Genomic DNA, 20,329 nt, shown 5'->3' with positions numbered 1-20,329 from the left:
TGAATTCCGACTTATGACATTTAAGGTTATTTATAGACTGTCTTGAAGAGAGTGATGGGATCATGTAATTTACTCTATTAATTAAAAGTTGAAAGAAGGAAAGAATTCAGTGAAATGGAAGAATTTCAAATTTGACTTATCAGGCAAGTACTGAATAATTACTTTAGATAGATTTCCCTATATTATCGGAAGATAATCTCCTATATCATCTCTTACCACCATCAGAAAACCACCCCCCAAAAGGGGGACCTCATTCATATTGAAAATAACTTCTTAACGTGCAGGCATTACAGTAGGGCATTCTAGACACTGGGGGAGGGAAAAACCATTGTATTTTTTTCTAACATTCATGTTCAACTTATTTCCAAAGTTCTTTAAAGTGTGGCATTCTTACAGGTGGACAATGTTGCTGAACAAGCGTTTGTTTCTTCCCTGTTCTTCCCCCAGGCTCAAAGATTTGGAAAGAGATAGTTAACAGAAAAGGTAAGGTAATCTCCACCTTAACAAAATATATGATCAAATGTGACCATTTGACAGATACTATGTAGTTCATAAAAACAAAATTAAGTGGAATTGGCTCTCTTTTCCCTAAAGTTGAGGATGACGTGGATGTTTCTGTCTAATGTGCTGTACTAATAGGCTATTATGGGTTAGCTTTTGGTAACTCATCGAGTTTCCCAGTCTGGGTTCCGTACCATCAAGTCTGGATTATAACTTGTCCTGGTCACACTGTTTTTCCAAATCAGTTTTGTTCTAGTACTCTATTATGTGTCTGTTTCACCTCTAATCTTTCCATTTGTCACCACTCTGGAGATGGTGTGTGATATGATCTTCACGGAAACATCAGGAACATGTCTTGTGAATATTTAGTTTTCTTTTTGGCCGGCTCAGCATTGCCTGCCATTCAGTCATTGTTATGTGACCAGGCAGTGTAACTATTTGTGTATTAGTCCATTGGTTCCTACCTTGGGAATGTGGAGACTTGTAAACCTCTGTCCTTCCCTTAGGAATGCATGAAGGAGAAACGGAATCTCTTGCGTGAATTTCTGCAGACAGAAATAAAGAATCAGTTGTGTGACTTGAAAACCAAACTACATAGAGAAGAATTATCAGAGGTAAGTCGTCAGCATCCCGGCGGCTAGAAAACGTTTCCTCCCATGTAACTTGTCTGTGACCAGGGAGGCAGAATAATCCCACCTCTCCCTGTTCCCTGATAGTTATGAAGGAAGCGCCTGTGTTTCCTTATTCTCTCATGGCCCCTTGTTTACAGTCACTGCTACTTAAATGATCCTTTCCTGCTGTAGGAGGGCTACCTGGCTCAAGGCAGATCCCTTTTAAATAAAGATTTGTCCTTGGAGAACAGAGCTCATGCTTTCAGTTGGGAAGTGAACGGCTGTCTAGAAAACGGGAGCCAGACAAGTGGTGAGGAGCGCAGAGTGGAAATAGCAGAGAAAAACAAGTCCCCCAAACCTGTTTCCAAACTTTGCATGCCCAGGAGAAGCAAGTCCGATGGAGAAACAAACTGTAAGAGCGCTTGACTCGTTTGACCTCGTTGGAATCTGGTGCCACCTAAGGGGAGGACAGACTTGGCGCCATAGGGTCTGTCTGTTCCCCCCACACACAACCCCTCCACCGGCAGTACTTGTTTTTTGTGTATCCTTTTTTTTGGTGGGGGGATGGCTGTGTTGCTCGGCTTGTACCATCTTAGTTCTCCAACCAGGGATCGAACCCCGGCCCTTGGCAGTGAGAGTGCCGAGTCTTAACCACTGGACCGCCGTGGAATTCCCTCTTGTGTATACGTCTAACTAGCTTAGATATATACTTTAAATTTTTGTCTTCAACCAAGTTATAGAGCATTAGATCCCCAAATGCGGTTGAATTTATGAGGTATAAGATAACAGGAGCTGCTGATATCTATGACTTGTAAGTTACATGCCTGTTTAAGCTAAACATTTATTCTTAGACTCCTTCCCCACTTGTAGTCAGAGTAACTCTTCTGGAATTTTTAAAAAAAGAGCATGGGACTTGAGCTCAGGTCAGGTGCTTGGCCACTTCATCTTTTGACGAAATAAACGGAGGCTCTGTTTCCTTGTGCGTCTCAGGGTTGGGCCCCTCATACAAGAGCTTGTGTTGAAATGGCCCAGCAGACTGGCAGGTGCTAATTTGATGAGTTTATCAAGATGGTGGTTGCTGAGAATAAGAAGAGAAGGTTACTTAATCCTCAGAACCTGGTCTCTGCACCAGCTTGGTAATGCTGAAGAACTGTACCTTGGCTGTGAACTCTTTATTCATAGTGGCTTTTTTGTTTCTTTTTCTTTAAGCAGCTGAAGTCTCATCTAGCCCCAGGATTAGAAGGCAAACTGCCAGGCAGACCACCATCACATCTCATTTCACAAGGAGGTCAGTATATAATGAATGGACAGCCCCCATTTTAGGGGCCAACGGTTTTTGGTAAAACACATATAAATTAGTAGGATGTAACTTAGTAATTCTGACTTCCACATTGCTTCGGTTTTCCTTTTGATATTCTGTTATTAGACATTCGTGAACAGCATTTCTGAAGATCTCATCCATTTTTACTCTTCACATAGGCAACTTCAAATGTACATGCACAGAATTACCAAGGATAGTAAAATGAACCCCTGTGTACCTATCACCCAGTGTCAACAGTTAACATCTCCTGGCTGTTGTTTCATCTATACCCCCACATGCTCCAAGTGAAAATTGTTCCAAATGGATTACAGCTCCATACCCACCCATCTCCTCCCAGTTGGATTACTTTGAAACAAATCGGACATGTCATCTTATCCACACATACTGTATTTCTAGATGACAAGGTCTCTTTCTCTGACAAGTTTTTTATTCATATTTTGCCATAATTGCTAACATCTAGCAAACAGTCTTTTGAAGAAGACAAAACAGGCCTTATAAAGTGTAACAGTTCCTTACTAACAAATATATAGCAGTGTTCATTCTTCCCCTTGTGTAACAGAGTTTGGTTGATTTGCTCCTTAAGCCTTTCGAGTGATAGATTCCTTATCTTCTTGCCATTGATTTAAAGAAAATAGGTCTTTTTTTCTAATAGCGTCTAGGTCTGGCTGACTGCATCGTTTTGGTGGTTAATGTGTTCCCTTGCCTCCAGTTTTCTGTAAACTGGTAGTTAGGTCTAGAGTCTTGATCAGATTCCAGCTTTATTTTGTGAGACTTCATTGACAGCATGGGGCTGTCCATCAGAGGCATGTAATGTCTCTTCGGTGATTGTAGCAGCCATCGATCAAAGTCTAGATCCATTATTTCTTAAGGTTTGCAAAATGGTGGTATTCTAAACCTGTCATCCAAAGAAACATTAAGCTCGAAGCTTCTTTTAATGTCCTGGCAAAAAGGGCTTCTCAGAGGGAAGAGGGGACCATGCCCTGAATCTTTCCAAAGAGAGGGTACTCTTGGTAGGGAGGAATATGAGTTGTTTCGTGCCCACTGGAGGTCTAGGGTCTGGTGAGCTAACAGTTGGCTTTACTGTGTGTGTGTGTGTGACAGGCCTGCCAAACGGAAACCTGAGGAAGACCCTGAAAAAGCAAAATCGGATGATTCTGTCGATGAAGAAGAAAAAGACCAGGTAGGGCTCGCATTTAAGTTTCTTAACTCTGCCTTTTTTTGGTACACTTGCTGGTAATTGTGAATTTATACTTGGTCTGTCTATGGACCGTAAGTGACTGAGAGGGTGTTAGAACACACCCCTGGACCCAGGGCAGTACGAAGTGTATTATGGTTAGCCCCGAGGACTCAGCAGGCCCGTAACTTTGGTCTGTTCTCTCCTGTCTACCTTCCTACGTCTCCAGCTGTCAAGATTTGACAGTCGAACCAGCAGATGTGATGTGTTCAAAGCATTTGCTTCTGATGTCAGATAAGCTCCTTTCCCACATCGAATTTCTCTATAAAAGCAGAATTGTCGTGTTATTATGTGTATTGTAACAATGCTGCTTAGACTTTTTAGGTTAGAAAACTGGTGGCTTGCCAGAGACCTCCAATATAGAAAATGTCAGTCTCCAGCACTGTCTCATGTGACTTGAGGGGCAAACCTAGGTACTACCAGATGGTCACACGCTCTCTATTTCATTCCTGCCACAGGATTAGCTGTGTAAGTCGGGAAGTCTGTAGGTTTACAGGTGGGTAGTAAATGCCCTGTTACCTGCTAAAGATGAGTATCCGTGGTTTGCTCTAAGGCAGGGTTTCTCAACCAAGGCATTGACTTTTGGGGCCAGATAAACCTTTGCTGTGGTGTGTGAGTCCTGTGCATCGTAGAGTGTTTAGCAAGGTCCCGACCTCTTACTCACTAGGTGCCCGTAACATTCCCTCTCTCTCCTCCCAGTCGTGACAGCCAAAATCACCTTCAGACTTCCCCAGATGTCCCCTGGGGGGCACAGTTGCACTCAGTGAGAAGCAGTGGACTCAAGGCTACCAATATCTTTGAGGTAGACTTGACGTCCTGTTGTGAAAGACATACTCATTCTCCTGTTTTTATTTTGGAAATTAGATGCCACTGTTCATGATCGTTATTCAGATGTCTGTCATTAAGCTTCGTCAGACTACCCACTCACAGGTGGGACACTGAGACAGAGGGAAACAGCTTGTCCAAGTCACATGGCCACATCCCTTGCCTCCTAAGAAAACGTGTCACAAGTGAAAGCAAGCTGGCTCTTGTAATATTGACAAGTCTTTTTCTTTAAACAAATGTGCCAGTTTTAGAGTTGTTCTTTGCCCTCTAACCTTTTGGAGGGCTTACATAGCCTTCAAGCTTCTAAAGAAACGAACTGGGGCACTCTTTCCCAAGCAGGAAGCAGTTTCACTGGCAGTGTGTGAGAGGCCTTGGGGACTTGGAGGATGAACACTTGTCGAAACGGGGTGTATCCCGATATGCTAGAGTAAGGCTCGGTGCACCACACCGGTGTTATCAGGTGGTGTTGGTCAAATAAGTAGTACTACAGAGAGAATCTTACTTTAGTCAATTTCAAGTTTTTGAGATCTCACTATGTTTTTTAAAACAGGTGTTAAATACATGCATTTGGTAAAACAGTACAAAAGGCTGTTTGGTACATAGCAGCCAAAGAAAAACAATGTGGCTATTCCGTGCTGAGCTATGCTGTGAGCATTATCAAGTAAATACTGGATTCTGAGGCCTTTGTTCAGGAACAAAAAAGAATATAAAATATCTCATTACCACAACTAAGGAGCTGGCCTGTGGCAACTAAGACCCGGCACAATTAACTAACTAACTGACTATTTCTTTCTTTTTTTTTTTTTTCTTTATGACAAAAGACTTAAAAATGACCACGGTTAAAGATTTGATGAAAGTTCATAATAATGCAGTTGACAAGAAAATTAGTTATTTCTGAGATATACATTTTAAAGTAATAACTAGGATTATTACATATAACATTATACCAGAACATATAAGATTTTTAGCAATTTCATGTAATGTCTGAAACATTTCTATTAACATATTTCCATACATATTTCCATACACATACAAATATAAGATTTTTAGAAATTTCATGTAATGTCTGAAACATTTCTATTAACATATTTCCATACAAATAACCCAATGAAAGTTTAGTATTAGTTGTTTTGTTTGTTTGTTTATACTGCAGGTTCTTATTAGGCATCAATTTTATACACATCAGTGTATACATGTCAATCCCAATCGCCCAATTCAGCACCCCACCATCCCCACCCCACCGCAGTTTTCCCCCCTTGGTGTCCATATGTCCATTCTCTACATCTGTGTCTCAACTTCTGCCCTGCAAACTGGCTCATCTGTACCATTTTTCTAGGTTCCACATACATGCATTAATATACGATATTTGTTTTTCTCTTTCTGACTTACTTCACTCTGTATGACAGTCTCTAGATCCATCCACGTCTCAACAAATGACTCAATTTCGTTCCTTTTTATGGCTGAGTAATATTCCATTGTATATATGTACCACAACTTCTTTATCCATTCGTCTGTCGATGGGCATTTAGGTTGCTTCCATGACCTGGCTATTGTAAATAGTGCTGCAATGAACATTCGGGTGCATGTGTCTTTTTGAATTACGGTTTTCTCTGGGTATATACCCAGTAGTGGGATTGCTGGGTCATATGGTAATTCTATTTTTAGTTTTTTAAGGAACCTCCATATTGTTCTCCATAGTAGCTGTATCAATTTACATTCCCACCAACAGTGCAAGAGGGTTCCCTTTTCTCCACACCCTCTCCAGCATTTGTTGTTTGTAGATTTTCTGATGATGCCCATTCTAACAGGAGTGAGGTGATACCTCCTTGTAGTTTTGATTTGCATTTCTCTAATAATTAGTGATGTTGAGCATCTTTTCATGTGCTTCGTGGCCGTCTCTATGTCTTCTTTGGAGAAATGTCTGGTTAGGTCTTCTGCCCATTTTTGGATTGGGGTGTTTGTTTCTTTAATATTGAGCTGAATGAGCTGTTTATATATTTTGGAGATTAATCCTTTGTCCGTTGATTCATTTGCAAATATTTTCTCCCATTCTGAGGGTTGTCTTTTCGTCTTGTTTATGGTTTCCTTTGCTGTGCAAAAGCTTTGCAGTTTCGTTAGGTCCCACTTGTTTATTTTTGTTTTTATTTCCATTACTCTAGGAGGTGGATCAAAAAAGGTCTTGCTGTGATTTATGTCAGAGAGTGTTCTTCCTATGTTTTCCTCTAAGAGTTTTATAGTGTCCACTCTTATATTTAGGTCTCTAATCCATTTTGAGTTTATTTTTGTGTATGGTGTTAGGGAGTATTCTAATTTCATTCTTTTACATGTAGCTGTCCAGTTTTCCCAGCACCACTTATTGAAGAGACTGTCTTTTCTCCATTGTATATCTTTGCCTCCTTTGTCGTAGATTAGTTGACCATAGGTGCGTGGGTTAATCTCTGGGCTTTCTATCTTGTTCCATTGATCTGTGTTTCTGTTTTTGTGCCAGTACCATATTGTCTTGATTACTGTAGCTTTGTAGTATAGTCTGAAGTCAGGGAGTCTGATTCCTCCAGCTCCATGTTTTTCCCTCAAGACTGCTTTGGCTATTCGGGGTCTTTTGTGTCTCCATACAAATTTTAAGAGGATTTGTTCTAGCTCCGTAAACAATGCCATTGGTAATTTGATGGGGATTGCATTGAATCTGTAGATTGCTTTGGGTAGTATACTCATTTTCACAATGTTGATTCTTCCAATCCAAGAACATGGTATATCTCTCCATCTGTTGGTATCATCTTTAATTTCTTTCATCAGTGTCTTATAGTTTTCTGCATACAGGTCTTTTGTCTCCCTAGGTCGGTTTATTCCTAGGTATTTTATTCTTTTTGTTGCAATGGTAAATGGGAGTGTTTCCTTAATTTCTCTTTCAGATTTTTCATCATTAGTGTATAGGAATGCAAGAGATTTCTGTGCATTAATTTTGTATCCTGCAACTTTACCATATTCATTGATTAGCTCTAGCAGTTTTCTGGTGGCAGTTTTAGGATTCTCTATGTATAGTATCATGTCATCCGCAACCAGTGACAGTTTTACTTCTTCTTTTCCAATTTGTAGTCCTTTTATTTCTTTTTCTTCTCTGATTGCCGTGGCTAGGACTTCCAGAACTATGTTGAATAATAGTGGTGAGAGTGGACATCCTTGTCTCGTTCCTGATCTTAGAGGAAATGCTTTCAGTTTTTCACCATTGAGAATGATGTTTGCTGTGGGTTTGTCATATATGGCCTTTATTATGTTGAGGTAGGTTCCCTCTATGCCCACTTTCTGGAGAGTTTTTATCAGAAATGGGTGTTGAATTTTGTCAAAAGCTTTTTCTGCATCTATTGAGATGATCATATGGTTTTTATTCTTCAATTTGGTAATATGGTGTATCACATTGATTGATTTGCGTATGTTGAAGAATCCTTGCATCCCTGGGATAAATCCCACTTGATCGTGGTGTATGATCCTTTTAATGTGTGGTTGGATTCTGTTTGCTAGTATTTTGTTGAGGATTTTTGCATCTATATTCATCAGTGATATTGGTCTGTAATTTTCTTTTTTTGTAGTGTCTTTGTCTGGTTTTGGTATCAGGGTGATGGTGGCCTCACAGAATGAGTTTGGGAGTGTTCCTTCCTCTGCAATTTTTTGGAAGAGTTTGAGAAGGATGGGTGTTAGCTCTTCTCTAAATGTTTGATAGAATTCACCTGTGAAGCCATCTGGTCCTGGACTTTTGTTTGTTGGAAGATTTTTAATCACAGTTTCAATTTCATGACTTGTGATTGGTCTGTTCCTATTTTCTGTTTCTTCCTGGTTCAGTCTTGGAAGGTTATACCTTTCTAAGAATTTGTCCATTTCTTCCAGGTTGTCCATTTTATTGGCATAAAGTTGCTTGTAGTAGTCTCTTAGGATGCTTTGTATTTCTGCGGTGTCTGTTGTAACTTCTCCTTTTTCATTTCTGATTTTATTGATTTGAGTCCTCTCCCTCTTTTTCTTGATGAGTCTGGCTAATGGCTTATCCATTTTGTTTATCTTCTCAAAGAACCAACTTTTAGTTTTATTGATCTTTGCTATTGTTGTCTTTGTTTCTATTTCGTTTATTTCTGCTCTGATCTTTAAGATTTCTTTCCTTCTGCTAACTTTGGGTTTTGTTTGTTCTTCTTTCTCTAGTTTCTTTAGGTGTAAGGTTAGATTGTTTACTTGAGATTTTTCTTGTTTCTTTAGGTAGGCTTGTATAGCTATAAACTTCCCTCTTAGAACTGCTTTTGCTGCATCCCATAGGTTTTGGGTCGTCGTGTTTTCATTGTCATTTGTCTCTAGGTATTTTTTTGTTTCCTCTTTGATTTCTTCAGTGATCTCTTGGTTATTTAGTAACGTATTGTTTAGCCTCCATGTGTTTGTCTTTTTTACGTTTTTTTCCCTGTAATTCATTTCTAATCTCATAGCGTTGTGGTCAGAAAAGATGCTTGATATGATTTCAATTTTCTTAAATTTACTGAGGCTTGATTTGTGACCCAAGATGTGATCTATCCTGGAGAACGTTCCGTGCGCACTTGAGAAGAACGTGTAATCTGCTGTTTTTGGGTGGAATGTCCTATATATATCAATTAAATCTATCTGGTCTATTGTGTCATTTAAAGCTTCTGTTTCCTTATTTATTTTCATTTTGGATGATCTGTCCATTGGTGTAAGTGAGGTGTTAAAGTCCCCCACTATTACTGTGTTACTGTCGATTTCCTCTTTTATAGCTGTTAGCAGTTGCCTTATGTATTGAGGTGCTCCTATGTTGGGTGCATATATATTTATAATTGTTATATCTTCTTCTTGGATTGATCCCTGGATCATTATGTAGTGTCCTTCCTTGTCTCTTGTAACATTCTTTATTTTAAAGTCTATTTTATCTGATACGAGTATAGCTACTCCAGCTTTCTTTTGATTTCCATTTGCATGGAATATCTTTTTCCATCCCCTTACTTTCAGTCTGTATGTGTCCCTAGGTCTAAAGTGGGTCTCTTGTAGACAGCATATATATGGGTCTTGTTTTTGTATCCATTCAGCCAGTCTATGTCTTTTGGTTGGGGCATTTAATCCATTCACGTTTAAGGTAATTATCGATATGTATGTTCCTATGACCATTTTCTTAATTGTTTTGGGTTTGTTTTTGTAGGTCCTTTTCTTCTCTTGTGTTTCCCACTTAGAGAAGTTCCTTTAGCATTTGTTGTAGAGCTGGTTTGGTGGTGCTGAATTCTCTTAGCTTTTGCTTGTCTGTAAAGCTTTTGATTTCTCCATCAAAGCTAAATGAGATCCTTGCTGGGTAGAGTAATCTTGGTTGTAGGTTCTTCCCTTTCATCACTTTAAGTATGTCATGCCACTCCCTTCTGGCTTGCAGAGTTTCTGCTGAGAAATCAGCTGTTAACCTTATGGGAGTTCCCTTTTATGTTATTTGTCGTTTTTCCCTTGCTGCTTTCAATAATATTTCTTGGGCTTTAATTTTTGCCACGTTGATTACTATGTGTCTCGGCGTGTTTCTCCTTGGGTTTATTCTGTATGGGACTCTCTGCGCTTCCTGGACTTGGGTGGCTATTTCCTTTCCCATGTTAGGGAAGTTTTCGACTATAATCTCTTCAAATATTTTCTCTGGTCCTTTCTCTCTCTCTTCTCCTTCTGGGACCCCTATAATGCGAATGTTGTTGCGTTTAATGTTGTCCCAGAGGTCTCTTAGGCTGTCTTCATTTCGTTTCATTCTTTTTTCTTTAGTCTGTTCCGCAGCAGTGAATTCCACCATTCTGTCTTCCAGGTCACTTATCCGTTCTTCTGCCTCAGTTATTCTGCTATTGATTCCTTCTAGTGTAGTTTTCATTTCGGTTATTGTATTGGTCATCTCTGTTTGTTTGTTCTTTAATTCTTCTAGGTCTTTGTTAACCATTTCTTGCATCTTCTCAATCTTTGCCTCCATTCTTATTCCGAGGTCCTGGATCGTCTTCACTATCATTATTCTGAATTCTTTTTCTGGAAGGTTGCCTATCTCCACTTCATTTAGTTGTTTTTCTGGGGTTTTTTCTTGTTCCTTCATCTGGTACATGGCCCTCTGCCTTTTCATCTTCTCTATCTTTCTGTCACTGTGGTTTTTGGTCCACAGGCTGCAGGATTGTAGTTTCTCTTGCTTCTGCTGTCTGCCCTCTGGTGGTTGAGGCTATCTAAGAGGCTTGATGGGAGGCTCTGGTCCTGACTATTTCTTAAAATCTCATTGATAGGTATTTAATATGATTTTTAAATATTTATTTATTTATTTAATTTATTTATTTTTGGCTGCGTTGGGTCTTCCTTGCTGCGTGTGTGCTTTCTCCAGTTGCGGTGAGCGGGGGCTACTCTTCGTTGCGGTGCGTGGGCTTCTCATTGCGGTGGCTTCTCTTGTTGCGGAGCACGGGCTCTAGGCGCGCGGGCTTCAGTAGTCGGGGCACGAGGACTCAGTAGTTGTGGCTTTTGGGCTCTAGAGCGCAGGCTCAGTAGTTGTGGCGCACGGGCTTCATTGCTCCGCGGCGTGTGGGAACTTCCCGGACCAGGGCTTGAACCCTTGTCCCCTGCATTGGCAGGCGGATTCTTAACCACTGCGCCAGCAGGGAAGCCCAGGCTCCAGCCTTTTTAAAAATGTGTTCCTTCCACCTTCGTGGAGCCGGCGTAGGGGTTGGGGAGGAGTGAGAACCCGATTGGCAGGGGTCCGGTCGCAACCCCGGAAGGGGACGGGGGACGATCTAAGAGGTGGCACCGGGCCACAGTCGACCCCCAGTGACAGCTAACAGCTGCAGTGCTGCCCCTTCCTGCCCCAGGACCTGAGCTCAGGTCCCGGGGCGGCTGGAGAAACGCACTGTTTTTTGGTGAGGTGCTCTTACTTACTGTGTGGAGCTGCTCCGGCTGCCCCGGCGACCACACCCCTGCAGGGCCCTGTGCCCGTCCTCCCTGCCCCCTGCCCAGGGCTCGGAGAACAGCAGTCTCTGTGGGGCAACCCGCTTCCAAGCCCTTCAGTGACCACGGAGGACTGGGAACGGGCTGGGCTACCGGGGAGCCTGGGCATCCAACACCTGAGCTCAGCCCTGGGGGCTCACGTGAGGGCAGGGGCTGGGGGTTGCGGGCGGTGAGCGGAGGGGCCTCCAGCCGGCATCAGCCTGGGCCCTGGACCCGGGGAAAGGCCTCACCCTCTCAGTCCTGACCTGCCGCTCAGGAACCCTGTGGCCCACCAGCCCGAGGCTTGTGTCGCCCGCCATGGACTGCCCGGCACACGGCTGGGGTGCCAACGCCACACCTGGATTTTGCACGGGGACCACCTGGGGGCTCGGTGCACAGGAAGACGAGCAGCCCCCAGGCCCCGACACGCCCCTTCCATATCCATCGAGAGGTGCCTGATGGAAGGCCGGCTGTGCTCCTTTTCAAGCCCCAGGGAATTCACACGAACAGCCCTCCCGGCCACGGGGTGCCTGCCCACCGGCTCTGGGCCTGCGACCAGCCCAGAACACAGAAGGCACCGAAGTGGGTGCAGGGAGCTGAGCCGGGGCTGCAGAAGGGCAGACACCACAGCCTGGTCCACAACCGACTGCCCTAGGGCGGGTGAGAACGGGCGGGCAGGCTGAGGGGAGGACAGAGCGTGGCACCGCCTGCCCGCCTGGGCCACGGGGAGAAGGTCGGGGCGCCGCCCGCGCGCTCGCTCCGCTGCCTGGCGTCCTTTGTGGGGGCGAAGGGCCGGAGGCAGGGCTCCCGAGGAGCTCAAAGGCCCGGGAAGGACACACGGGACGGTCCAGAGCCACCCTACCGCTCCAGTGGTGCAGCACCCTCTCTGAATTCCTACTGCCACCAAAACACATCCCTAAGGCCTTTGGGAAGAATCGCTAGGACCCAGGAAGGCAGCCCCCTGCTGTGGTCCAGACTTCAGCAGCTGCCGATGATCAGAGGGAGCCAGCCGGCCGGCCTTGAGCAGGAGGACAGGACACGGGGACAGGGACAGCCACAGCCGGGCTTCCCACAGCTGTGCCCACCGCCAGAACCAGCTCCAGCCAATCACAGCCCCCGAGATGCCAAACAGTGACGGGCGAGAGGCTGGCAGGAAACTGACACCCCCTCACTGGAGAGCCTGCCCGGCCGGGGTGCGGGGCACCATCCCCGTCTGAACTCACCCCACAGCTCAGCCATCTCCCAGTGACCCAGACGCGTCACCACGGCCCCAGGGCTGATCCCCGACCAAGGTCAGAACTCCCCCCAGTGTGACGGCCCCCATGCCACTCCTGTGGTGGAAGGGACGGCAGGCAGAGACCAGGAGTAGAGTCTTTTTATTAACGGCTGCGTTTTCAAAGAACCGTTTTGTTACCAGGAAAGCTCCCCAGGAAGGGATTGCATTAGTGCAACAAGGGGGAGCCTTGATGCCAGGCTCTCCAGACACTTCCAGGTGGAGACTTTTGGCCTAGGCCGGCCGCCGGGGACTCAGGGGCTGGGAGGACACGCGGCCCCTCCCCCGCCCCGACGGGGCGCTAAGGCACCCGGCCCGCCTGGGTGGGCAAAACCCCGTGCCTTCAGCAGGCCGGCGGCTTGCAGCCCTCAACCTGCAGCCCTTTGCTCAGGAGGAAGGCGTCCTGCGTGGGGTCACAACCCAGGAAGAGCTTCACCATGCCCTTGGCATCCTCGGAGCCCCCTGGCCTCAGAATGCAGCTTCTGTAGTCCATGGCAACCTGACGAGAGGGGGTGGGGCTGCAGGAGGGTGGAGCACCCCCTTCACTGAGGGTGTGGGTGTGGCCACCTCTGCTGTGACTCAAGAAAGGGCAGGGGAGCAGGGGGTCCAGGGCAGGGCCCTCAGAGCCTGGCAGGCCCAGGCGGGCGGCACAGGCATCTAGGCCCAGGCCAAGGACCTCCGTGTTGGTCTGCATGGCAGGCTGGCCTCTCACCTTGCCACTCAGGACGCCCTCCCGCTTGAAACGTGTGTGGAACGTGTCCGCGGAGTACACCTCGCTGCACAGGTAGCCATAGGACTGGGCGTCGTAGCTTCCTGCCAGGCGGCCGAAGGTCGCAAGCAGGTGGGTCCCTGGGACACACGCGGAGAAGCTCCTGCCCGGCCCCCTGGCCGCTCCGTGCCCCTTCCCCAGAGAGGGGGCCTCAAAGCAGCCCTGTCTGAGTCCCCTGCCACTAGAGGGAGTATTGGCCCAACACTTCTAGAAAACGGGGACCTTGCGGGCAACTCAGTGGAGGGACACAAATAAATTTTTGCCGACTTTCTGCTGAAGCTCACGAGGGTTCACCCCGAAGCCTCTTACAAGGTCAGCTGCCCGAGGCTCCGAGGGATGAGTCAGGGCTCACCTTCCAGCACGGGGAGAGCGCGGGTTCAAGCGCTCACGAGGGAGTGAACTGCGTCTCCGCACCGACACGCACGGGCAAACCTCGTCGACGCGTTCTGTCCGGGGTATGAAGCCCTCTCCTGCCTCTTCCAGGCTCTCCAGAAAGCACGTGCAGATATGCCCACCCCACCCTCGGACTCCGCGGGCCACAGCTGGAGGGACCAGCCCAGGAACCGAGGCAGGAAGAGGCCAGAGGTCAGCGGGCCTCGGCCAGAGCCCGTCAGTCGGTCCCCCTTCACACACCACCAGAGGATCCTCTTGACCTGGGCAGTAGCCGCCAAGCGACCGCTAAGGTGGGCCCGGCGTGCACTTGGCTACCTGGCGTGGCTGGGACCCCGAGGACCTCCTGGCAGAGGCGGGCATTCTCCTGGGCCGGGTCCGCGGGCATCTGCGTGTGCAGGGCCTTGTCCACCTTGGCCAGGACGATCTGGCGCAGGTTGAAGAGGCCTGGAGGGCGGGAGGAAGGAGACGGGGGGCTGGCACTGTGTGCAGGCCGCGCTTTCCAGCCGGGCGGTCCGGGAGCCCCTTTCCTTTCCCTCGGCCCAACCGCACCGGGGTTGGCCAGCCGGGACTTGTTGAGTTGGCCAGCAGCTCTGGGGGACGGCGCTGCCCGTGCCCCACCGAAACTGGCAGCAACGCCAGGGCTTCACAGGGCGCGGCGCTCCCAGCCCCAGAGCCTTCCCTCTGGTTCTCATCACCGGCTGTCGCCAGAGTCGCAGGTAACGTGCCTTTCTTGTCGTTTGTCTTTTTTCCGGCCCTCAGCCATGCAAAGGTGTGAAGCCCTGACACTCGCTGCCACGTGGATGCACCCTGAGAACACGATGCTCAGCGAGACAAGTCAGACACAGAAGGGCACACACGGTGTGACCCCACTGAGGGGGAACATCCAGAACAGGTAGATCCACAGAGTCAGAGTGGGTTCCTGGTTGTCAGGGGCAGGGGAGGGGAGGGAATGATAACTAAAGGCGTGAGGGACATTTTTGGGGTGAGGGAAATGTTCCAAAATAGGGCAGTAGTGACGGCTGCACAGCTCAGTAAAGTGTCCCCACGCGCTCCGGTGCAGCCTGTGAGAGCATCGCTCTCAGGACGAAGGGCTGACCGCAGGAAGACTGAAGGAGCACTGGGTCCTGGGCCCAGACGCTCAGCTGGGGACACCCCCGCCCCCCCGGTGGGGAAGTCCCTGGGACTTGCTGAGCCTCCACCGAGACTGGCAGCAGCCCCAGGGCCTCACAGGGCACGGCGCTCCCGGCCCCAGAGCCTACCCTCTGGTTCTCATCACCGCCTGTCACCAGACTTGCATGCAACGTTCCTTTCTTTTCTTTTGTCTTTTTAAAGGCAACTCTTGAATACACGTATTTAACATGCAGGGAACCAGTCCTGACTCCTTGATCTGCGGCTTCCAGGCTCCAGAGTCTCGAGGACATCCACTTCCATTTTTTTACACGCCCTGTGCGTGGGGTTTGATGATGGAAACTGACACCGAGGGCGTCACCACGTGCGGGGTGACATCAGCGGAAGAATCCCGTGGCGAGGGCCTGCCTGAGAACCACGGGAGAGCCCGGGCCCTCCCCGCCCCCTGCCTGCAGCCCCGCGCCCGCACCCACCTGGGAGCGGAGCTGGTGCATCGCTTGCCAGAACTCATGGAAGTAGGTCTCCAGCTCATCATGCTGCAACAGGGAGGGCGGGTTGGGCGTAGACTTGGTGAAGTTGGCCACCATGGCCGCGATGGCAATCTGGCGCCTCCCATCCTGCTGCAGGCAGCCCGGCTGCAGGCCAAAGCAGGCCATGTGCCCAGACTTCCCTTCCCTGGGGAGGGACGCGGGTGAGGCCCCGCTTCCACAGAGGAGCCCTGGCCCACGGCCGACAGGTTCCCCCACGCATGCACCGAGGGTAGAGGTCCAGGTAGAACTTGCCGATGGATGACCTTGTCCGCGGCCGCGTCCCGGACCGTGTAGAGCCTCACATCTCCGTGACACACGTTGGCACCCTCCTCCAGGTCGAAGGTCAGCCCCAGCAGCTCCTGGGAGATGCCCAGCTACCCGCGCGTGACCACCTGCATGGGGAAGGACTCATCGAGCAGGTATTGGTCCACGTGGTAGCGCGTCTCCTCCCCCTGGTTCATGTAGCAGCACAGGTCCTAGACGTTGATGGGCCCGTCAAAGTGCAGGCCCCGCCTCTGGCACTTGGCCTTCTTTAGGTCCAGGATCACGGCCGCTCCTGCTCCCCGAGGGGCTTCAGCTTCTGGGCCAGCTCATCTGCGGGCGGAGGGGAGAGGTTCGGCTATGTCCCTGTGGCAGCCTCCCAGCCGCCACCCACCCCACGCCCCTCGAGGCAGAATGAAGGGTTGGGGAAGGCGACCCCCAAGGGCTGACACAGTCGGGTCTCAGGCAGCACCACGTCCAGTCAAGGTCCGCCTGACCCTCGGGGAGGCGGGGTTACCTAGGAAAGTGGCCACCACCTGGCTGGTCTTGGCCATGTTCATCTCCAGCACGGAGTCGGCACGCGTGCTGAACCCCAGCAGGCGGGACTTCTGAGCCTGCAGCCTTACCAGCTCCCCGAGGATCGCGCAGTTCTCCTGGAACCCAGAGACGGCCAGCGCTGGGGACCGTGGGCCACGCCCTCCCCACGGGCCCCGGGCCAGGTCTCTGAGGGCGGGCAGGGCTCTCAGGCCACTGGCGGGCACAGCCAATCCCCCTCCCTCCTCCTCCTGGCCCGGATTTCTAGACACTTTGGTGCTGTCCTAACACGTGGTCTTTATGAACACAGGTCCTTTTGGAACCAGAAACGGCGTGAACCGTGATGAGCTCTAAGGCCAAGGGCAGGAAGAAATGTGACCAGGCTCTCCAGGAGCCACCCAGGGGCCTCCCCGGGCTCAACAATACAGACTCGGCTGCCGTGCAGACAGCAGGTCATCCCCACGGCGCCCGAACACCCAGCCCCCTGGACGGCGAGACGCCTGTTGCTGCAGGTGGCCCGGGGCTGGCTGGTGAGGCCCGGCCCCAGGCGTACGCCACCTTCTCTGGGGCCACCTCTCCGGCTCTGCGGTGGGGTTCTCCTGGGAGCCCCCAGTCACCACAGGACCAACGTGGCCTGTCTGCAGCCCAAGAAGGTGGGGACACAGGACTGTCCCCCATGCCCCCCACATCACCCACGAGGCCGAGCAAGCACCAGTGGTGTCTGCGGGGAAGATGAAGGGCTCACGCACAGCCCCCATCTACTGAAGATGCTGAACAGGAGAAGCACAGACTGCAGCCACACGCGGTATGGACCAAACGCAAGTGTCCTTGCAGGAACCGATGTCTGAATGTCAAGGCCGTACCCGGGCCACAGTGAGAAGGCCCAGACCCCACGCAAGGCACAGAGAGGAGATGGGGGGAACATCTGCGAATCTGAGCTCATCGGGCATCACCCCAGAAGGAGAGGGAGAGGATGAGGGAGAGGGAGAGGGAGAGGGAGGGAGGTACAGACGTCTCTCCCTTCCCTGGGGGTTCTCTAGTGCAGCCAAGGCTGAAAAGCACTGCATTTCGGGAGATGGGTCCTCGTGGAAAAGTTAAATAGTAGCTCATGGCATTATCGACACATATTAAAAAGGCCCCAAATCTTGGGGAGTCAGGGAGGGGAGCTGGCGGCTGCCTCGTAAAGGAGGAGAGATTGGGCGTCAGAGGAGGTGCCTGTGCAGCCCGCCGCCGCTGCCCAGGACCCCGCAGACTTCATCTCCCAGCTGTGGTCCCGGGCTGGAAGGCAGCGGGGAGGTCAAGCCGTCCAAGCATCAACGTTGACTTCAGGGCTGATCTAAAAGGCGCCTGGTGTTTGTTGAAGCAGAAGAAAGAGAAAGCAGTGGGGAGAGGAGGGGAGGGGGAGGGAGCCCCCATCAGCCCTTCTCCCTCTCTCCCTCTCTGTCTCCCTCTCTCCCTCCTTCCCTCCCTCCCTCTACCTCCCTGCTTCTCACTCTCACTCTCCCTCCATCTCTCCCTCTGCCTCTCTCCCTCTCCCTCTTTCCCTCTCCCTCTCTCCCTGTCCCCCTTTCCCTGTCCCTGTTTCCCTGTTCTGCTCTTCCGATACCTCATTCCCTCTCCCTCTCTCCCTCTCTCACTCTCTCCCTCTCCTGCTCCCTCTCCCTCTCCCTCCACCTCCTTCCGTCTCCGGAGAGGGTGCCTGCTTCCTTCTCTGTCTCCCTCTCTGGAGAGGGAAGGAGGTGGAGGGAGAGGGATAGAGGGAGGGAGGGAAAGACAAAGGCGTCTCTCCCTCCCTCCCTCCCTCCCTCTCTCCCTCCCTCTCTCCATCTCCCTCACTCCCTCCCAGAGATGGAGAGACAGAGGAAGAGGCAGAGACAAGGGAGAGGGAGAGGGAGAGAGAGGGGGGAGGGAGGGAGAGAGAGAGAGGTGTCTTCCTCCCTCCCTTTCCCTCTCTCCCTCCCTCTCTCCCTCTCCTGCTCCCTCTCCCTCTCTGGAGAGGGAAGGAGGTGGAGGGAGAGAGAGCAGGAGAGGGAGGGGGGAGAGGGAGAGAGAGGGGGAGAGGGAGAGAGGGATAGAGGGAGGGAAGGAAAGACAAAGACGTCTCTCCCTCCCTCCCTCTATCCCTCTCTCCCTCCCTTTATCCCTCTCTCGCACCCTCTCTCCCACTCCCTCGCTCCCTCTCCTCCCTCTCCCTCTTCCTCCGTCTCTCCATCTCCCTCACTCCCTCCCAAAGATGGAGAGACAGAGGAAGAGGCAGAGACAAGGGAGAGGGAGAGGGAGAGAGAGGGGGGAGGGAGGGAGAGAGAGAGAGGTGTCTTCCTCCCTCCCTTTCCCTCTCTCCCTCCCTCTCTCCCTCTCCTGCTCCCTCTCCCTCTCTGGAGAGGGAAGGAGGTGGAGGGAGAGAGAGCAGGAGAGGGAGGGGGGAGAGGGAGAGAGAGGGAGAGAGGGATAGAGGGAGGGAAGGAAAGACAAAGTCGTCTCTCCCTCCCTCCCTCTATCCCTCTCTCCCTCCCTTTATCCCTCTCTCGCTCCCTCTCTCCCACTCCCTCGCTCCCTCTCCTCCCTCTCCCTCTCCCTCCGTCTCTCCATCTCCCTCACTCCCTCCCAGAGACGGAGGAAGAGGCAGAGACAAGGGAGAGGGAGAGGGAGAGAGAGGGGGGAGGGAGGGAGGGAGAGAGAGGTGTCTTCCTCTCTCCCTTTCCCTCTCTCCCTCCCTCTCTCCCTCTCCTGCTCCCTCTCCCTCTCTGGAGAGGGAAGGAGGTGGAGGGAGAGAGAGCAGGAGAGGGAGGGGGGAGAGGGAGAGAGAGGGAGAGAGGGAGGGAAGGAAAGACAAAGACGTCTCTCCCTCCCTCCCTCTATCCCTCTCTCCCTCCCTTTATCCCTCTCTCGCTCCCTCTCTCCCACTCCCTTGCTCCCTCTCCTCCCTCTCCCTCTCCCTCCGTCTCTCCATCTCCCTCACTCCCTCCCAGAGACGGAGGAAGAGGCAGAGACGAGGGAGAGGGAGAGGGAGAAGGAGAGAGAGGGGGGAGAGAGGGAGAGAGAGAGAGGTCTCTTCCTCCCTCCCTTTCCCTCTCTCCTTCTTCTCTCCCTCTCTCCCTCTCCCTCTCTCCCCCCTCCCTCTGCTCCTCTCCCTCATCTCTGCCTCTCCCTCCATCTCTCCCTGTCTGAGAGGGAATGAGGGAGCGGGAGAGACGGAGGGAGCGGGAGAGACAGAGGGAGGGAGAGGGAGAAGGAGGGAGGGAGAGGGAGAGAGGAAGGGAAAGGGCGAGGGAGAGGGAGGGAGGGCGAGACATCTCTCCCTCTCCCTCTCCCTCTCCCTCCCTTCCTCTCCCTCTCCTAGAGGGAGGGAGGGAGAGGGAGAGACAGAGGGAGAGGAGAGGGAGGGAGCGAAGGAGAGGGGGAGTCGGAGAAGGAGGTAGGGAGAGGGAGAAGGAGAGAGGGTGCCTGCTTCCCTCTCTGTCTCCCTCCCTCCCTCTCCGTGTCCCTCTCTCCCCCCTCTCCCTCTCCCTCTGTCTCTCCCTCTCTGGGAGGGAGAGAGGGAGAGGGAGCAGGAGGGAAAATGATGGAGGGATGGAGAGGGAGAGAGGGTGAGGGAGAGAAGGAGAGGAGGAGGAGAGAGGCAGAGGGAGGGAGGAAGAGACCTCTCCCTCCCTCCCTCTGCCTCCCTCCTTCTCCTCCCTCTTCTCCCTCTCTCTCCAACTCTCCCTCTCCCTCCGTCTCTCCATCTCCCTCACTCCCTCCCAGAGAGGGAGAGACAGAGGTAGAGGCAGAGCGGAACACGGAAACAAGGACAGGGAAACAGGCACAGGGAGAGAGGCAGGGACAGAGGGAGAGGAGAGGGAAGAGGGAGGGGAAAGAGGGAGAGGAAAGAGAGAGAGGGAGGGAGAGAGGGAGAGACAGATGGAGAGAGAGGGAGGGAGAGAGAGAGAGGGAGAGGGAAAGAGGTAGAGGGAGAGCAGAACAGGGAAAGAGGGACAGGGAGGGAGAGAGGG

This window comes from Eschrichtius robustus, chromosome 1, assembly GCF_028021215.1.
Source record: "Eschrichtius robustus isolate mEscRob2 chromosome 1, mEscRob2.pri, whole genome shotgun sequence".
Classification (NCBI taxonomy): domain Eukaryota; kingdom Metazoa; phylum Chordata; class Mammalia; order Artiodactyla; family Eschrichtiidae; genus Eschrichtius; species Eschrichtius robustus.
This window is presented reverse-complemented; position numbering follows the sequence as displayed.